The sequence below is a fragment of the Schistocerca cancellata genome, chromosome 1 (assembly GCF_023864275.1).
Source record: "Schistocerca cancellata isolate TAMUIC-IGC-003103 chromosome 1, iqSchCanc2.1, whole genome shotgun sequence".
Lineage (NCBI taxonomy): Eukaryota > Metazoa > Arthropoda > Insecta > Orthoptera > Acrididae > Schistocerca > Schistocerca cancellata.
Genome location: NC_064626.1, coordinates 1,157,662,361 through 1,157,679,705, shown reverse-complemented (window position 1 = coordinate 1,157,679,705; position 17,345 = coordinate 1,157,662,361).

Sequence of the window (17,345 nt, the reverse complement as noted above, 5' to 3'; positions counted from 1 at the left end):
GTGGATGGCGACAGTAGGGACGTGTGCCTCCACGGCCTCAGACAAGGTCTGCTGGAGAAAGGAGGTGGCATGGGTAACATCGTCAGCGTGGTGGTAGGTGAAGGGGTTGCCTTTGACCTGGGTGGAGAAGGTATCCCGGTAGGCATTCCAGTCGGCACGGGAATAATGATGGATGTACACTCCTGAAAATGGGAAAAAGAACACATTGACACCGGTGTGTCAGACCCACCATACTTGCTCCGGACACTGCGAGAGGGCTGTACAAGCAATGATCATACGCACGGCACAGCGGACCCACCAGGAACCGCGGTGTTGGCCGTCGAATGGCGCTAGCTGCGCAGCATTTGTGCACCGCCGCCGTCAGTGTCAGCCAGTTTGCCGTGGCATATGGAGCTCCATCGCAGTCTTTAACACTGGTAGCATGCCGCGACAGCGTGGACGTGAACCGTATGTGCAGTTGACGGACTTTGAGCGAGGGCGTATAGTGGGCATGCGGGAGGCCGGGTGGACGTACCGCCGAATTGCTCAACACGTGGGGCGTGAGGTCTCCACAGTACGTCGATGTTCTCGCCAGTGGTCGGCGGAAGGTGCACGTGCCCGTCGACCTGGGACCGGACCGCAACGACGCACGGATGCACGCCAAGACCGTAGGATCCTACGCAGTGCCGTAGGGGACCGCACCGCCACTTCCCAGCAAATTAGGGACACTGTTGCTCCTGGGGTATCGGCGAGGACCATTCGCAACCGTCTCCATGAAGCTGGGCTACGGTCCCGCACACCGTTAGGCCGTCTTCCGCTCACGCCCCAACATCGTGCAGCCCGCCTCCAGTGGTGTCGCGACAGGCGTGAATGGAGGGACGAATGGAGACGTGTCGTCTTCAGCGATGAGAGTCGCTTCTGCCTTGGTGCCAATGATGGTCGTATGCGTGTTTGGCGCCGTGCAGGTGAGCGCCACAATCAGGACTGCATACGACCGAGGCACACAGGGCCAACACCGGGCATCATGGTGTGGGGAGCGATCTCCTACACTGGCCGTACACCACTGGTGATCGTCGAGGGGACACTGAATAGTGCACGGTACATCCAAACCGTCATCGAACCCATCGTTCTACCATTCCTAGACCGGCAAGGGAACTTGCTGTTCCAACAGGACAATGCACGTCCGCATGTATCCCGTGCCACCCAACGAGCTCTAGAAGGTGTAAGTCAACTACCCTGGCCAGCAAGATCTCCGGATCTGTCCCCCATTGAGCATGTTTGGGACTGATTGAAGCGTCGTCTCACGCGGACTGCACGTCCAGCACGAACGCTGGTCCAACTGAGGCGCCAGGTGGAAATGGCATGGCAAGCCGTTCCACAGGACTACATCCAGCATCTCTACGATCGTCTCCATGGGAGAATAGCAGCCTGCATTGCTGCGAAAGGTGGATATACACTGTACTAGTGCCGACATTGTGCATGCCCTGTTGCCTGTGTCTATGTGCCTGTGGTTCTGTCAGTGTTATCATGTGATGTATCTGACCCCAGGAATGTGTCAATAAAGTTTCCCCTTCCTGGGACAATGAATTCACGTTCTTATTTCAATTTCCAGGAGTGTACTTCAGGGGAGGTTCATTATGAGGGTCGGGGCGGGGGTGACGACCGTCTGAAACGGTGAGGATGACATGGAGATGGTCGCTACCAATGGGGGTCCAGGACATCCACCGCTATGCGGCCAAGGAGGTTGGGGGAGGAGAGGATGACATCGGCAGTGGAGTTGGATTCAGGGCGGGTGTGCTGGGGAATGGGGACGAGGTCACCTTGGAGGGTGGAGAGGAACCGATGCCACAGCCATAACTGGGTGGCGGAACGACTATGGATGTTGAGGTCAGCGGCAAACACGTAGGAGGAGAAGGTACAATCAATGTGGGAGAGGAAGTCGAAAGGAATAGGGGCGTTAGGGCGGACAGAGATGGTGGCGCAGGTAATGGTAAGGCCAGGGAAGACGAGACTAAGGATCAGGTGTTCGGTGGGGTCGGGAAGGAGAGGTTGGAGCCGAACCGGGATCTGGCGGTGGTGACCTATGGCAACGCTGCCACGCGCAATCAGGAGGGGATTATCAGAGCAGTGGAGAAGGTAGGGCGAAGTGTGGATGGTGTGGTGGGGTTGGAGGAAGGTTTCATTGAGGAGGAAGGCATCCACGCGGTGGGTTGCAAGGGTGTGAATGAAGAGGTTCTTGTCGGCAGGAAGGGAACGAATCTTGTTGAACAGGATATGGTGCTGTCGCTCGATGACAGGGATTTAGACGAGTGTGTCGAGATGGGAGAAGGTGAAATGGGCCTGGTTGTGGGAATAAGTGGCATACATTTTTAGGTGGAAGATGGAATGGGTGGCGAGAGAGACCTGTTGGAGAGTGTGAGGGCGCTGGAAAGGATGGACGTTTTACAGGACAATGGTGTGGAACCTGATGATGTCCTCAGCGGGGGGGGGGGGGGGCAAGGGAATTGCCAGGAGGGGTGGGGGCGTCCAGAGGACTGACAGGGACGGTGAGTCCAGGAGTGGTCGAAGGGGGTAGGGGCTTTAAATTTTTGGGAGTAGGTGGGATGGAGGAGATTGCAGGTATTACAGTAGGGAGAGGACTGAAGTTTAGGGCACTGCCGGAGGAAGTGTGCTTGCCTACAATGTGGGCAGGTGGGGGCCTCGTGGCACACAGCTGTTGGGTGCACATTGTAGCGCAGACACTTCTGGCAGCGAAGGGATTGTGGAGGGCAATGGGAGGGGTCGACCTTATCTCGCTGGTTGAAGAGGAGGGCACCCTACTTCAGGAGATGGTCAATGGAGGGTGAGTCCTTGGAGAAAACCCGCATAAGGCAGGTGGGGCCGGCTGAGTTAAAAATGCAGCGGACTGCCCATACCTCCAGCGAGGGATGCGCCTTGAGCTCCGCCAACACCTCCTCCTCCGTGATCGTAGGACTAAGCCAAGTGATCATGGTGGTGAGGGTCGGCGGGTGACGCGGGGGTTGGGGTTGGCGGGTAGGACACAGAGAAGGAGCAGGGTGAGGGAGGTGTTGGGGCCAAACCGGGTGATGGAGAGGTGGGAGTGGAAGTCAGTATGGAGGGTGGATATGAGAACTGAATCCTGTCTGGGAGTGAGGAGTGACATGGGGGCACCAGGGAATTGTTGGCGGAGGAGGAGGGAGAGGTTCCAGGCCTCGAGAAGGGAAGGATTGGGATGGGAGAGGAGGTATTTGTATAAAGAGGGGAGGGGAGGAGGAGGAGGAGGAGGAGGAGGAGGACGAGGAGGAGGAGGGAGCGGGAGGAGGAGGGGGGAGACATCCATGGCATCCTAGGGGGGGTTAAGGAGGACGGACCGGGGCTTTCTTGGGAGTGGAGGAGTTGGGGGTGCCACTAGGGCATTTAAGGGAGGCGGAATGGTGCTATAAGGAGCTATAAGGAGGTGGTAGGAAGTGGCAGGTCCCAGTGCGGACGCAGTAGTCGGCGCTGGAGATGGTGATGGTGATGATGATGGTGATGGTGATGGTGATGGTGAAGGCTGGCTGGCCAGCTGGCAACTGCAACCCTAACGCTTCGATTAGTGCTGGAATAGCACAATCGAAGGGCGGTAGTCGTAGCGAGGTACCGCCGGAGATGGTGGTTTTGATTTTTTTTTTTTGTGATATGTTATAATACAGCATCACCGGTATATTGTGGTCTAACTGTGTTGGTGAGGCAGTAAATTTATCCACAGGGCAGTGACTGCACACACTGCAATCCACTTTGGAGGTGTGGCGGTGGGACTTGTAGTCCCGTACCACCCTCTGACGGTGACAGTACTACATGAGTCAGGCAGAAAAATTTAGCCTAACGTGGGCAGGTATGGTTGGAAAGTATTGGACGTAGAGTGGGGGCTAGTCCAGCCAAATGATGCGTCCGTGGTGGGCGTGCCAGACCTATCATTAGCCATGGTCAGAATAGGGTGGTGATGGATATATAAACCAATTTTGTCAAAAGTAAATGCGAGAACATTTGTGTAATAGCCTAATTTACTGCCAAATAGCGGGACTTCTTTACTTAATATGGTTGTGGAATAAAATAGATGAGTAACTCACAGTTTTTAAACTTCGCTACACTGTGGGAGAACAGCCACTGACGTTAGTGAAACGATCGTCAACTTACGTGTATGTCAGTGGCTGCTTAGGCGCAGTATTATGAAGTTTAAAACCTGTGATTTTCTCGCCCCTAGCTTCCAGTACTTGGATCGGTTACCCCACTCAGACATCAACACTCGCATCACCACACAAGACATCAAACTCGTCCTCCGCTCCAAACACAACACCGCCCCTGGTCATGATGGTGTCACCTACCGTTACCTCAAGGAATCCCCTCAATCCTTCCTGTCTGTCCTTGCTACCCTGTACAATGTCCTCCTCTCCACTGGATTTTACCCCGACCTGTGGAAGACTTCCCGTGTTCTGCTGTTCCCTAAACCTAACAAACCCCCTTCTGATACCTCTTCCTATCGTCCAATCTGCCTCACCTCCGTGTTCAGTAAGGTCTTCGAGGCCATCCTCTCTCGCCGTATTCACCACCACCTTAACCAGCACTGCCTCCTTCCTCTTACCCACTGTGGCTTCCGGCGTTCCTTCTCCACCGACGACCAGCTCCTTAACCTTACCAATCTCCTTTCCCTCCAACTTAACTCCAGTCGCGCCGCTGTATTTGTTTCCCTTGATATCCAGAACGTCTATGACGGTGTCTGGCATCCCGGGCTCCTCTTCAGACCTATGCTCTCCCCATCAACTTCGTCTGTTCGTTGCTTCCTTCCTCTCCCATCGTCCCTCCTATGTGACTATCCACAATTCCAACTCCCGTACTTTCTACCCCTCTGCCGGCGTGCCCCAAGGTTCTGTTCTTTCCCCTCTCCTCTATCTCTTGTACACTGCTGATATGCCCGAACCTCCCCCTCCTGTTCATCTACTCCAGTTCGCTGATGACACCGCTTTCCTAGCCCTTTATCCTACCCTTCAACGGTCCCAACATACCCTCCAAACCCACCTTGACCAATTCACCGCTTGGTGCAACCAGTGATTCCTCCCTGTTAATCCCTCCAAGACCCAGGCGATCATCATAGGTCGCACCACCCACTCCTTCCGCCTCCATGATTTCTACCTCACCATTTATGGCCATTCTATCCACCTCACTCCTACCCTCAAATACCTTGGCCTCACACTCGACCGCCACCTCACCTGGACTCCCCATCTCCTTACCATCCAAAACAAAGCTCACAACCGCCTCCATCTCCTGAAACTCCTGTCCGGCCGGATGTGGGGTCTGCATCCTTCCACCATCCTTCACACCTACAAATCCTTGATCCGCCCCATCCTCTGTTATGCCAGCGTCGCTTGGATTTCCGCCCCTCCCCGGTTCTATAAAGCCCTCCAAATCCTCGAACGCCATGTGCTCAACCTCGCCTTCCGCACCCGCCTTCCGTCCCCCACGTGCATCCTCTACGACCTCATCCCCTTCCCCCACCTTCTCCTTTTCCTTGAACACATCCGCACACTATATATTGTCCGCTGCCTTGATCCCCCTCACTCCCTTGTTTCTCCCATCCTATCGACCACCAACCAGTTGCCACGCCTTTACCGTTGTGTCCCACCCTCTCTCCATCTCCACACCCTCCATCTCCTTTCCCAACACAATTTCCACCGTCTACCCCTCCCGGATGATGAGCTTTGCCCTGACATCTACCCTTCCTACCAACTCTAACCCCATCTTCCTGCCTCCTCCTCAGGGCTCCCCATCCTCCCCCTCACTCCTTCTGAGCGGATTCCCCCTACTACTCCCCTCCATCTCTTGTGCCTCCTTTCAGTGTCTCTGCGATCCCTGTCTTCCCTCTTCCTCTCCCACCCCACGTGTCTCCTGCCTCTTCGTGAACCCACTGAGGCCCCTCCCCTCTTCATCCTGCTGCTTCCCCAGCTGCCCCATGCTCTCCTCTCCTTTTCCATCCTCTCTGACCTTTTCCTCGGCAGGTCCCACCTGGCAGTTTTATTTTTCGTTGTGTGCGCACCAAGTGGGTTTTAAGTGTGTTGTTCTAGAGTGTTTTTAATATTGTGGCCGACTTTTAACCTGTGCCTGTGCATTCAGTGTCTTCTCTGTGTTTTAAGAATCGCCAACTGTGTTATTTTAACTTTCTAGTGACTTTTTTAACTGTCCCCCATGAACATCTCCATCTCAATGTATATTTTACCTCCATTTTCTCCCCTTACTCTGGTTTATGTTTCCCTTTTTCATCTCCTTATGTATGTATCATTTTATTCTTGTTTTAGTTGTCGTGTCACTCGGCTGAAGAGCGGCGGATTGTGCCGCTGACAGCCCTCCCCTGCCCATATGGGGCAGAGGAATGATATCACAATAAAGAAATAAAAATTTTTTAACATTGCACATCTAGAGGGTTGGATTCCCTCCTTCGAATGCACAAGATTCCAGGGCCTGGGCTACCCTCAGCATGTAATCTACGTCTTTGAAGCGTAGTTGCTGTGGCTGTTATGTTTGGTGTCTGTCTGTCCATCCACCTCCCTGCCTGCTGTCTGTCCATCGTCGTCGCTGCTGCCTGCTGTCTGTCCGTCCGTTCGTCGCTGCTGCCTGCTGTCCATCCGTCTGTTCGTCGCCGTCCCCCAACATCCGACCGCCATCGTCCATCGCCGCCGCTGCCTGCTGTCCGTTTGTCGCCGTCGGACCGCTATTGTCCATCGCTGCTGCTTGTAACCTCCCTCTCACGTATCGACCTTAATGACAGTGAAAATTTAGACCGCGTGTACCTAATGGAAATTTGGGAAAAGCAATCGTCACCGAGGTTAATTTGTCAGTAAAGAGGGAGGAAAGGGTTACATCTAAATGAAAGGAAAAATGCTAATGAAATTGGTGGAAATTAATTTTGAAATAGGGGTAAAGTTAATAAAGAAAGTAAATGTGCGGCTGTTACATTAACAATTAACTAGCGGTAATTAGATATTTGAGATTTGGGGGAAATTACGGTCGCCAGTCCTAAGGACAATTACTATATTAACTGAAAAAGAAAGGTTATTACACATATAATTAGCACAAGAAGTGTGGCAACTGAAGGTTGACACGTGTAGTGTGAAAACTGAAAGTTTGTCAGAAGTAATAAATTTCGCTACACTCTGACTTAATTTAGCAAAAGAATTAATAAAACCGGAAAATCGAAAGTTAATTTAGTGACTGAAGTTAATAGTGGGCTTTCTTTCTGAAGCACATCGAAATTCAGTAAAATACGGTTAGTCTTGGACTACCTCAACAATCATTTCAAAAGCTACTTGAATCTACGCAATTTAGAAATAAGAGATTTAACTTTGAACTTGAATTAAATGATTCTGAACAATTAACAATAGTAAAATTTAGTACGTACCAAGCTGAGCTGCAGTCACAGGTAAGCTAAAATACGGTAACAAAACACGCACTCATAATTTGTGCTTGTGTAATCTGAATATTGTAGCCAGCTATGAATACTTTAACTGAACTTTGAAATTAAAGCAGTGAAATAGAATTAGCTATATTACTTTAATGCTGGCATTTGAATTTCAACGACACTCGGGTTCATTTCGGAAAAGGAAGGGACCCTGCTTGGTAATGCAACAGGGACAATGAGCAACAAAGGTTCGTGCTACGTTGCTGTAATTTTGTGATTTGAACAGTTTTAAAAGCTGAGGTCTGCCATACACTTCTAAAACTTTACGTGCGTCCAGTCTTCCTTGTTGGTTGATTGAAGGTTTGAAGCCGTCGATCGAGGAGGTTGCGACAGTCACTCGTTGTCGGCCGTCGCTGTTGCAGAAGCTGGATGTTGGCGCGCCTTCTTCTCGACACGGTCACCAGACGAAACGGGCTCTTGATGTGCGCCAGCTAATGCTTCCCGTCCGCGACACCATGTCAGAAACTATCATCGCAAGTCGAGCGCAATTACACGCTGCCAAACCCCGAAAGCGCGGCAACTCGTGGGAGCTTCACACAACACACCTGCTCCACTCGCTACTCCCGCCAGACTCCCCCTCCCTCAGCCCGCGCTCCACGCGACAGAGTTAACACTACCAAAGATCCTACACACTTTGATTCTTCACACGACCTATCGATGTAATCGTTCGATAGCAGTTTTCCCTAGGCAAGACCCAGCGTAAAAATACAAATAATATTTACGAAACAACCAATTATACATCGACATAAATGCATAGATATATATACAAATAGTAAAACAATTACAATATGTAAAGACACAGAAATGTCATATATTCAGGCAACAAATACAAGGAAAACAAATTTATAGTACAATAGATGGAAATAGGAGGATATGCATTTCCAGCGTTACACATGCCCCACATTGTCTGAGGATGTTCGTGTAACCTAAACAGACTCAGAAAATGTCCCAAAAAGGAAAAAAAACTGCGGAAATGCATATGCTCAAAACATCAACAAAATTTAGCACTCGTCTAATTAACCATAAACCAATTTTTAGATGATAATAATTGAGTGGAGACACTCCTAATCTTATTCCACTCTGTCATCTTGCACAAAAGAAAACAGTTTGACAACATATTAAAATTCATAGAGAATATAGAAAATGGTTCAGCTATCCAAAATCGTCAAAATCCGTAACACTATGAAGAAATGGAATACTATTTACAAAATTTATCTGAGTACATGGTCATAAAAACAGGTAGATCAAAATACGCAAATTAATTATTAATTACATAGAATACACATTTTATATAACCTTTTCATAATTAATACTCTCGCCATGAAAGTCCACGCTAAACAAGAAATAATATTCAGCAGATCGATAAAAACATAAATATTGACAGCAGAATTCTTTCACATCAGCTGTCCGGGAAGAAAAACAACTCCGCCTTCCGTACTCGCAAGTACAAAGAATGCCGACAGCGGCACAAGAGCCGACAGCGGCACAAGAGCCGACAGCGGCTCCGCTTCGCCACTATTGTTGCGCCCGCCTGTGCGGCACGCTTGATCTCACTCGCCTGTGTAACGGCATTTCCAGAACGTCCGTTTCACTGAATTCTTTAGGAAAAACTCACTCTCGAGTAATCTCAAGGAGTCCCTCAATATTATCACTCAACACCGTCCATCATCACACGCATGTACTAGCCTGAAACTTAAAACAGCGTCTAAGTACATCGGCAATGACTAGTAAAACACACATTCATGAAATCTTACAGCTATTTACAAAATCATATTTACATTCCTTAATCTACTGTGGCTCAGCTGAAAACTTAAACTAGCAGCTTGGATTTTTCAGTTGATTAGATCATGATTAAATTGATTAAAATGAAATTGATTAATCAAAATTAATTACTTTTTAATTACAACTTCTTTAATGATCGCTAGGTCAGGCAAAATCATCGCAACATGGCACATCCTTAAATCTTACATTCTATATTTACATACTGTACAAATTACCCTTTCTGTGGTATTAATCAATCCTTGGTTGGTACAATTTCAGGTCTACAATGTTCCATATACCTAATAGCTTTTCAGAGCTTGGATACTCTAACACAATAAGCATTTGTGTGAGGTATACCAATGACTTTATATGGTCCATTATAAACAAACTTAAATTTAGAGATTTCATGGTCTATCTCGCTCGATTTCTCATGAGCTTTTACAAGTACTAAGTCTCCGATTGCAAACTTAGCAAAACGCGCTTTAGCGTCATGACGACGTATGCGAGCATCGGCTTTTAGCTTCATTACTTCTGTCAAACGATCTTTTTTCACAACAATACTAATGTCAATGCGGGGAGGGAATTTGATTATCTCTTCCACTAAACTTTTACTTTCGTCATCCAACAGTATTTCCTCTGGAGAAAATCCCGTCGATTCATGTCTCAAGGTGTTCATAATTCTCTCAAATACTGCTACCTATTTGCCCCATGCCCTATGGTTGTGATGGCAATAGGTACGGCAAAGTCGGCCTCGTCTTTGTTCGTGTGTTACGCTTGACACACCGTCTAAAATACTTTCCAATTCACTTTCTACATTATTGTCAATGCCGAGATTCTTCACATTACAGTAGTTCAGATTCATACCTACGTCAATACCATCTGGCCAGTTAACAATGCGTATAGGCTGGTATTGCCTATGCACACCGTCTCCTGCCTCGTCAAAACGAACTACTATTGTTTTATCTTGTGACGTACATGTCAAAGTTTTGCTTTCGCAATTAATCACTGCACGATGCTTCAATAGCCAATCGAACCCGATAATTACTTCCGTAGTTAAGTCTGGCACGACGACCAACTCTTGTTCAAATCGTGCCCCACATATCTCGAAGTTGACAAAAATCTGTCTTGTGACCGGTTTACTGGCCTTCCCAGTAGCACCGATAAATTTCACTCCTGTTACTGGCATAACTACGATGCCGGGTCTGTCTTTCAGTAACTCAAATATTTTCCCAGATACAGCACTCAATTCTGCACCGGTATCAATCAACACGTTTAGTTGTAGGTCGTGCATATTAACAGACACTACTACCTGTCTACACTTGTCCTCGACTGTTTCTTTATTTTCCCACAGTAAATCCTCGTCTATATCCAGGTCATTCTAGAAAAAAACATCCGGCTTTGATCCTAAAGCCGGTTTATCTGGCGGCCTTTACAGCCTCTGTTCACATACCGTTTTAATTTCAACACGTTTGTCCTGAGGCGTAATCTGTAGCTTCGCCTCCAATACCGAAACCTTTTCCTGTAACTCGTCAACTAGTGAGTGTTGCTTTGCTATCAATTCATTAATTGTCACCTTCGTTGATTCGTCTTTGGTCAGATTGATCTCATCTGCCAATCTACCTGGAGGAATGTGCCCAGTAGTATCTGCAATTACTTCCTCTAGATCTGCGCAACCCACACTGCTATCGTCTGACCGTATAATGTCAGCTCTAACCTCATACACGCTGTAATCTATGTGCTTTTCTACCAATCGTGTCCGGCCATCACTAAAATTTTCGTAATCTTTCTCCTTAATACTCTCGCAATGTTTAAACTGGAGGTTTGCGTCGGATGGGTCGGCTACTTCTACCACTATAACTTTCGGTAAAGTCTGCCGGTTAGGGCCAGAACTTTCCGTTACTACTTCAACATCCAACTCCTGCGGGACGAAACACGACGAATCTTGCTCGTGCTCCCCATTAACATCAACTATTTCTAGTAAAGTCTGCCGGTTAGGGCCAGAACTTTCTATCATTTCACAAACACTATCTTCCTGCGGGACGAGACGCGGAAAATCCTGCACGCGCTCCCCATAAACACTTCTCTCATACAGGCCCCTATAATCTCTTAGTTCGTCGTATAAGCGACCGAACTGCCTTAACCAGACCTCATCCCTCTCTGCATCCCCTCGCTCGATGACGGACGTTTTATCCGACATCTGATCTTCTCTGAACACTTGTGAATCATTATTAAACTCAATCTCCAGTTCCGCTGTGGGTATTACAGCTGCCACTTTATAATCGATTTCCGGAACACTACTTAAATTGTTCTCACTGACAGTGAATGTATTTTCTACTGCCGTGTATACAGCTGATCTACTACTTGTGGGCGCACTCCTTTCTCTTAACACTGGCACATTCTCCCGCCGTTGATTATTCCATACGGAATTTTCATAACGGCGACACCTGGGTTTTCTCTTGTTATTGGGCCTCCAAAATTTCTCCACGCCCTGTCGGCCCCTCACCGGCGCGGCTAATGGTTTCCCTGTCTCGTCCCAGCAGATACGCTCCCCGGATGCTGCTGAGGCGGCTGATCACACTCTCTGGCGTTATTACTATTCTGCGAAGCCCGTATCACGCTAGTATGATACTGGTTTCCGTCATTCCTGTTATTATTTGCATTGTACCGATTGTTATTACGGTCCGAACCATTATTGTTATTGCTGCCATGGTTGCGGTATGCATTATTCCCATGGTTATCGTTGTTGTGGTTGCTGTGGTACCCGTTGTTGTTACCACGGCCTCTACCACTGTCGCGATTATTGCGCCAATTGTCCTCGTCCTCCACTCTTTCCAGGAAATCATTTATTGTCCTGTAATTGCTTCCTACGTAGCGTTTTGTATCATCTGGAAGCTTCTTGTAGAGTTCCCAGACTATTTCGGATTCCGTGCGGCGATCACGCAAATATTCCAACTTGCGGATCCAGCCCTCACAAAACTCCTTCATCGAACCGCGCGAATTCGCATCGAAAGGCCTCGACACGACAAATTCGCGCCAGACACTTTGCTGTTTTTGCTCTGACCAGTATTCAGCCAGAAACAAATTTTTAAATTCGTCAGAATTCAGGTTCGTAATGTTGAGGTTTAAGCCCCAACGCTTGGCATCACCAGCCAGCACATCAATAACCGCATTAATTTTTCTCTCATTAGTCCATGATCTGGGTAAAACTCTTTCACAATTCTTAATGAAATCCGTCGCGTGTATACCGCCTTTTTTCAAGGGGTCGAACCGCTCCTCTTTCGTCAACAATTCCGAACTATGTGCACAGATTGGCACATAGCTCTGTTTTTCGTCAAGTTTCTTTTCTAATTCCGACACTCTCGTAATTACTTGGCAAGTGGTTGTCGCAAGCGTTTCTACTTCCCTTTTTTTTTCTTCGCAGGTATTAGCCTGCTTCGTCACTTTGGTATCTACTTCGGATACTAAAGCCTTTAAAGTTTCCACCTTCTTTTGATCCTCTTTTTTAACTAATTGAATTTGTTCCGTCACCTTATTCTCGATGATCGGAGCAACTGCTTCTCCTACACTTTTCTCGATTCTGCTAATTTCGGAATAAAAACGAGTATTTATGCTCGCAATTTCCGCCTGAACGCCTATCATTTCCTGTTTAAGATTACCGATTTCGGTATTAATTACAACAATATCTTCTTTGATTTTATCAAATTTTGTGTTAACAACTCCAACATTGTTGTTAACAACGTTAATAGCTTTGTTCTGATTGTCTATCATCCGTTCAATTTTTTCAGACTGAGGTTCTTGCTTGGCAGCCTGAGCTTCTTGCTTGGCAGCCCGAGCCTCTTGCTTGACAGCCTGAGCTTCTTGCTTGGCAGACTGAGCTTCTTGCTTGGCAGCCTGAGCTTCTTGCTTGGCAGCCTGATCTTCTTACTTGGCAGACAGAGCTTTAATTTCTGCCGATTGACTCTTGATTTCGTTAATCAAAACATTCAATAAATCAGTTAAATTCCCGGAAACTACCGGTTTTACTTCCGTAGCGGCTTCCTCTTTAACTGTCCCCCCGTATTCGTCATCAAGGGATTCAGATTTGATTTTCACTTCCGATTCCGAAACATTTTCTAAAGTTTGGAATTCCATTTCTGCTCTTTGTTGCGTTTCGGCGGTCGCGTCTTTCATGCTAGCCGCCTGCCCCTGAACAATGGGTACCGCGGTGCGCGTTTCCCACTGTTCAACCGATTGTTCCGTATCCAAGTCTACCAAATTTTCTTCAATTGTTGCCTTCACACATTTTAATAATTTTCAATATAAATGCCAAATCTCAAATCTAATTAGGATTCCTCACACTAATATTCTCGCTGACGTATCGACCATTTCGTAACCAGTACTTTGTTACGAGATTTGCACAATGCAAAATTCGTGTCCAGAACAACCTCAAATTCGAAGATTGTCCTGTCACCAGGTCGCCACGTGTAACCTCCCCCTCACTTATCGACCTTAATGACAGTGAAAATTTAGACCGCGTGTACCTAATGGAAATTTGGGAAAAGCAATCGTCACCGAGGTTAATTTGTCGGTAAAGAGGGAGGAAAGGGTTACATCAAAATGAAAGGAAAAATGCTAATGAAACTGGTGGAAATTAATTTTGAAATAGGGGTAAAGTTAATAAATAAAGTAAATGTGCAGCCGTTATGTTAACAATCAACTAGCGGTAATTAGGTATTTGAGATTTGGGGGAAATCACGGTCGCCAGTCCTAAGGACAATTACTATAGTAACTGAAAAAGAAAGGTTATTACACATATAATTAGCACTAGAAGCGTGGCAACTGAAGGTTGACACGTGTAGTGTGAAAACTGAAAGTTTGTCAGAAGTAATAAATTTCGCTACACCCTGACTTAATTTAGCAAAAGAATTAATAAAACCGGAAAATCGAAAGTTAATTTAGTGACTTAAGTTAATAGTGAGCTTTCTTTCTGAAGCACATCGAAATTCAGTAAAATACGGTTAGTCTTGGACTACCTCAACAATCATTTCAAAAGCTACTTGAATCTACGCAATTTAGAAAGAAGAGATTTAACTTTGAGCCTGAATTAAATGATTCTGAACAATTAACAATAGTAAAATTTAGCACGTACCAAGCTGAGCTGATGTCACAGGTAAGCTAAAATACGGTAACAAAACTCGCACTCTTAATTTGTGCTTGTGTAATCTGAATATTGTAGCCAGCTATGAATACTTTAACTGAACTTTGAAATTAAAGCAGTGAAATAGAATTAGCTATATTACTTTAATGCTGGCATTTGAATTTCAACGACACTCGGGTTCATTTCGGAAAAGGAAGGGACCCTGCTTGGTAATGCAACTGGGACAATGAGCAACAAAGGTTCATGCTACGTTGCTGTAATTTTGTGATTTGAACAGTTTTAAAAGCTGAGGTCTGCCATACACTTCTAAAACTTTACATGCGTCCAGTCTTCCTTGTTGGTTGATTGAAGGTTTGAAGCCGTCGATCGAGGAGGTTGCGACAGTCACTCGTTGTCGGCCGTCGCTGTTGCAGAAGCTGGATGTTGGCGCGCCTTCTTCTCGACACGGTCACCAGACGAAACGGGCTCTTGATGTGCGCCAGCTAATGCTTCCCGTCCGCGACACCATGTCAGAAACTATCATCGCAAGTCGAGCGCAATTACACGCTGCCAAACCCCGAAAGCGCGGCAACTCGCGGGAGCTTCACACAACACACTTGCTCCACTCGCTACTCCCGCCAGACTCCCCCTCCCTCAGCCCGCGCTCCACGCGACAGAGTTAACACTACCAAAGATCCTACACACTTTGATTCTTCACACGACCTATCGATGTAATCGTTCGATAGCAGTTTTCCCTAGGCAAGACCCAGCGTAAAAATACAAATAATATTTACGAAACAACCAATTATACATCGACATAAATGCATAGATATATATACAAATAGTAAAACAATTACAATATGTAAAGACACAGAAATGTCATATATTCAGGCAACAAATACAAGGAAAACAAATTTATAGTACAATAGATGGAAATAGGAGGATATGCATTTCCATGTTACATGCTCCCTGCTATCTGTCTGTCGCCGTCCGACCGCCATCGTCCATCGCCGCCACCGCTGTCGCCTGCTGTCCGTCCATCCATCGCTGTTCGTCCACCATGAGCACTCCCACTTCCACCGTCATCTACACCTCTCCCTTCCCCTCTTCCACAATCACTTCCTGGAGTGCCACCCGTGGGCTTCCTCCTTACACCTCACCTCCCCTTGCGTCACTTACCCATTTTCCTATCTCCTCCCCTCATGTATACCCCACCTCTACACCCTTCCTTCAGTCTCCACACCCTCAACAGCTCCCACTACTATCCCCGCCCTCACATACGCCTCAGTTGCCGCCTCTGCTGCCACCCCTCAGGTGGCCAGCTTCCCCTCTCTCACCCTCCCTGTCACTACATCATCTGCATCCCCCGCATGCATCACATCATGCCGAGCCACTGTCGCCACCACTGAACCGGCTGCTTCTCCAAAAAACTCCAGAAGCTCGTCATTACCGACTCTGCCCCTGCCACTTCCCACAAAAAGTCAACACCACCTTCCCCTCCTCCTGTCGTCTCCGCGGACACCACCCCTCCTCCAGTCACCCATACCCTGGCCCCCATCCTCCACACCTTTGCCCTGTCAAATCCTGATCCTAAGTTCCTTGATGCCCCTACCCTCAGCATAGAAATACGAAAGTATTTACCTGGTGCTCCTGTCTCCCCACTCATTCATCGCAGGGATTCAGTCTTTATCAAGTCCCTATCCCCCTCCTTTCACATGGACCTCCTCTGTAAACTCCCACGAGTTATATTTGGCTTCTGTGCATGTGTGACACCCTTCCTTTCCTCTTCCACTCCTCGTCAGCCTCAGCCTCCCGGTCGCCCCCCCTCCCCACCTGCACCGCTGTGATCACCAAGCTTAGCCCGGTGATCACGGAGGATGAGGTGTTGGCGGAACTAAACTCCCACCCAGACCTAGAAATCCGCTCTGCCTGCCATATCCACAATGCCTCTGGTCCCACCTACCTCATGTGGGTCTTCTGTGTCCACACCGTCCATTGACCATCTCCTCACCCAGGGTGCCCTGATTTACCATGGTAGACACCCTGTTGAATCCTCCAAATCCCCTTCCCAATCATACCGCTGCCAGTGGTGCCTGATGTACAATGACCACCTGACTCCCAACTGCAACCACCCGCACCCCGGTCCCTATTGCAAGGCCTCCCACTTTCTTAAGAACTGCCCCAACCTCGCCACTCCTCCTTCCTGTAACACCTGCAATGGCCCCCATCCCACCTACTCCCACAAGTGTAAAGCCAAACCCCTCCAACCACCCCTGGGGTTAAGTCCCTGTCCGTCCCATTGATCCCCCTGTCCACCCCAACAATTCCCTGTGTCCACACCCCATGACTGAGGGCATCATCTGGTTCCTTACCATTGTACTCCAAAACATTCACTCTTTTCAGCAAATCTCCCTTGCCGCTCGCTCTGTTTTCCATCTGAACACCTTTGCCACTTACTCCCACAAGCAAGCCCACTTCAGCTTCACCAACCTCGACACCCTAATTTAAGCCTCTTCCCTTCCCTCTGTTACCCCCCTCTCTTCTCGCCATGGTGTGGCACAAGTATCACATCCTCTTCCAGAATATTTGTTTCTTACGCTCCAACAAATACCTACTCATGCACACCCTCTCCCACTACCAGGTCGACACCTTCCTATTGAACGAAACCTTTCTCCAGCCACACCATTCTATCCACTCCTCTCCCTATATCCTCCACCACACTGATGCTCCTGGTCCTCGTGCACAGGGTGGATTCACGATTGGCCACCTTAAGCATATCCCTGTCCCACCACAACCTCTCCTCAATGACCCCACTGAACACCTTATCCTCAGCGTCTTCTTCCCATCCCTCACCATTACCTGCGCCACCATCTATGTCTGCTCCCCTGCTTCTCTGCTTATGACTTCATCTCACACATCTATGTGATTGCTGCCAACCTCAACATCCATAGCTGCACTGCTGCTGCCCTTGGCAGTGGCATCAGTTCCTCTCCACGATCC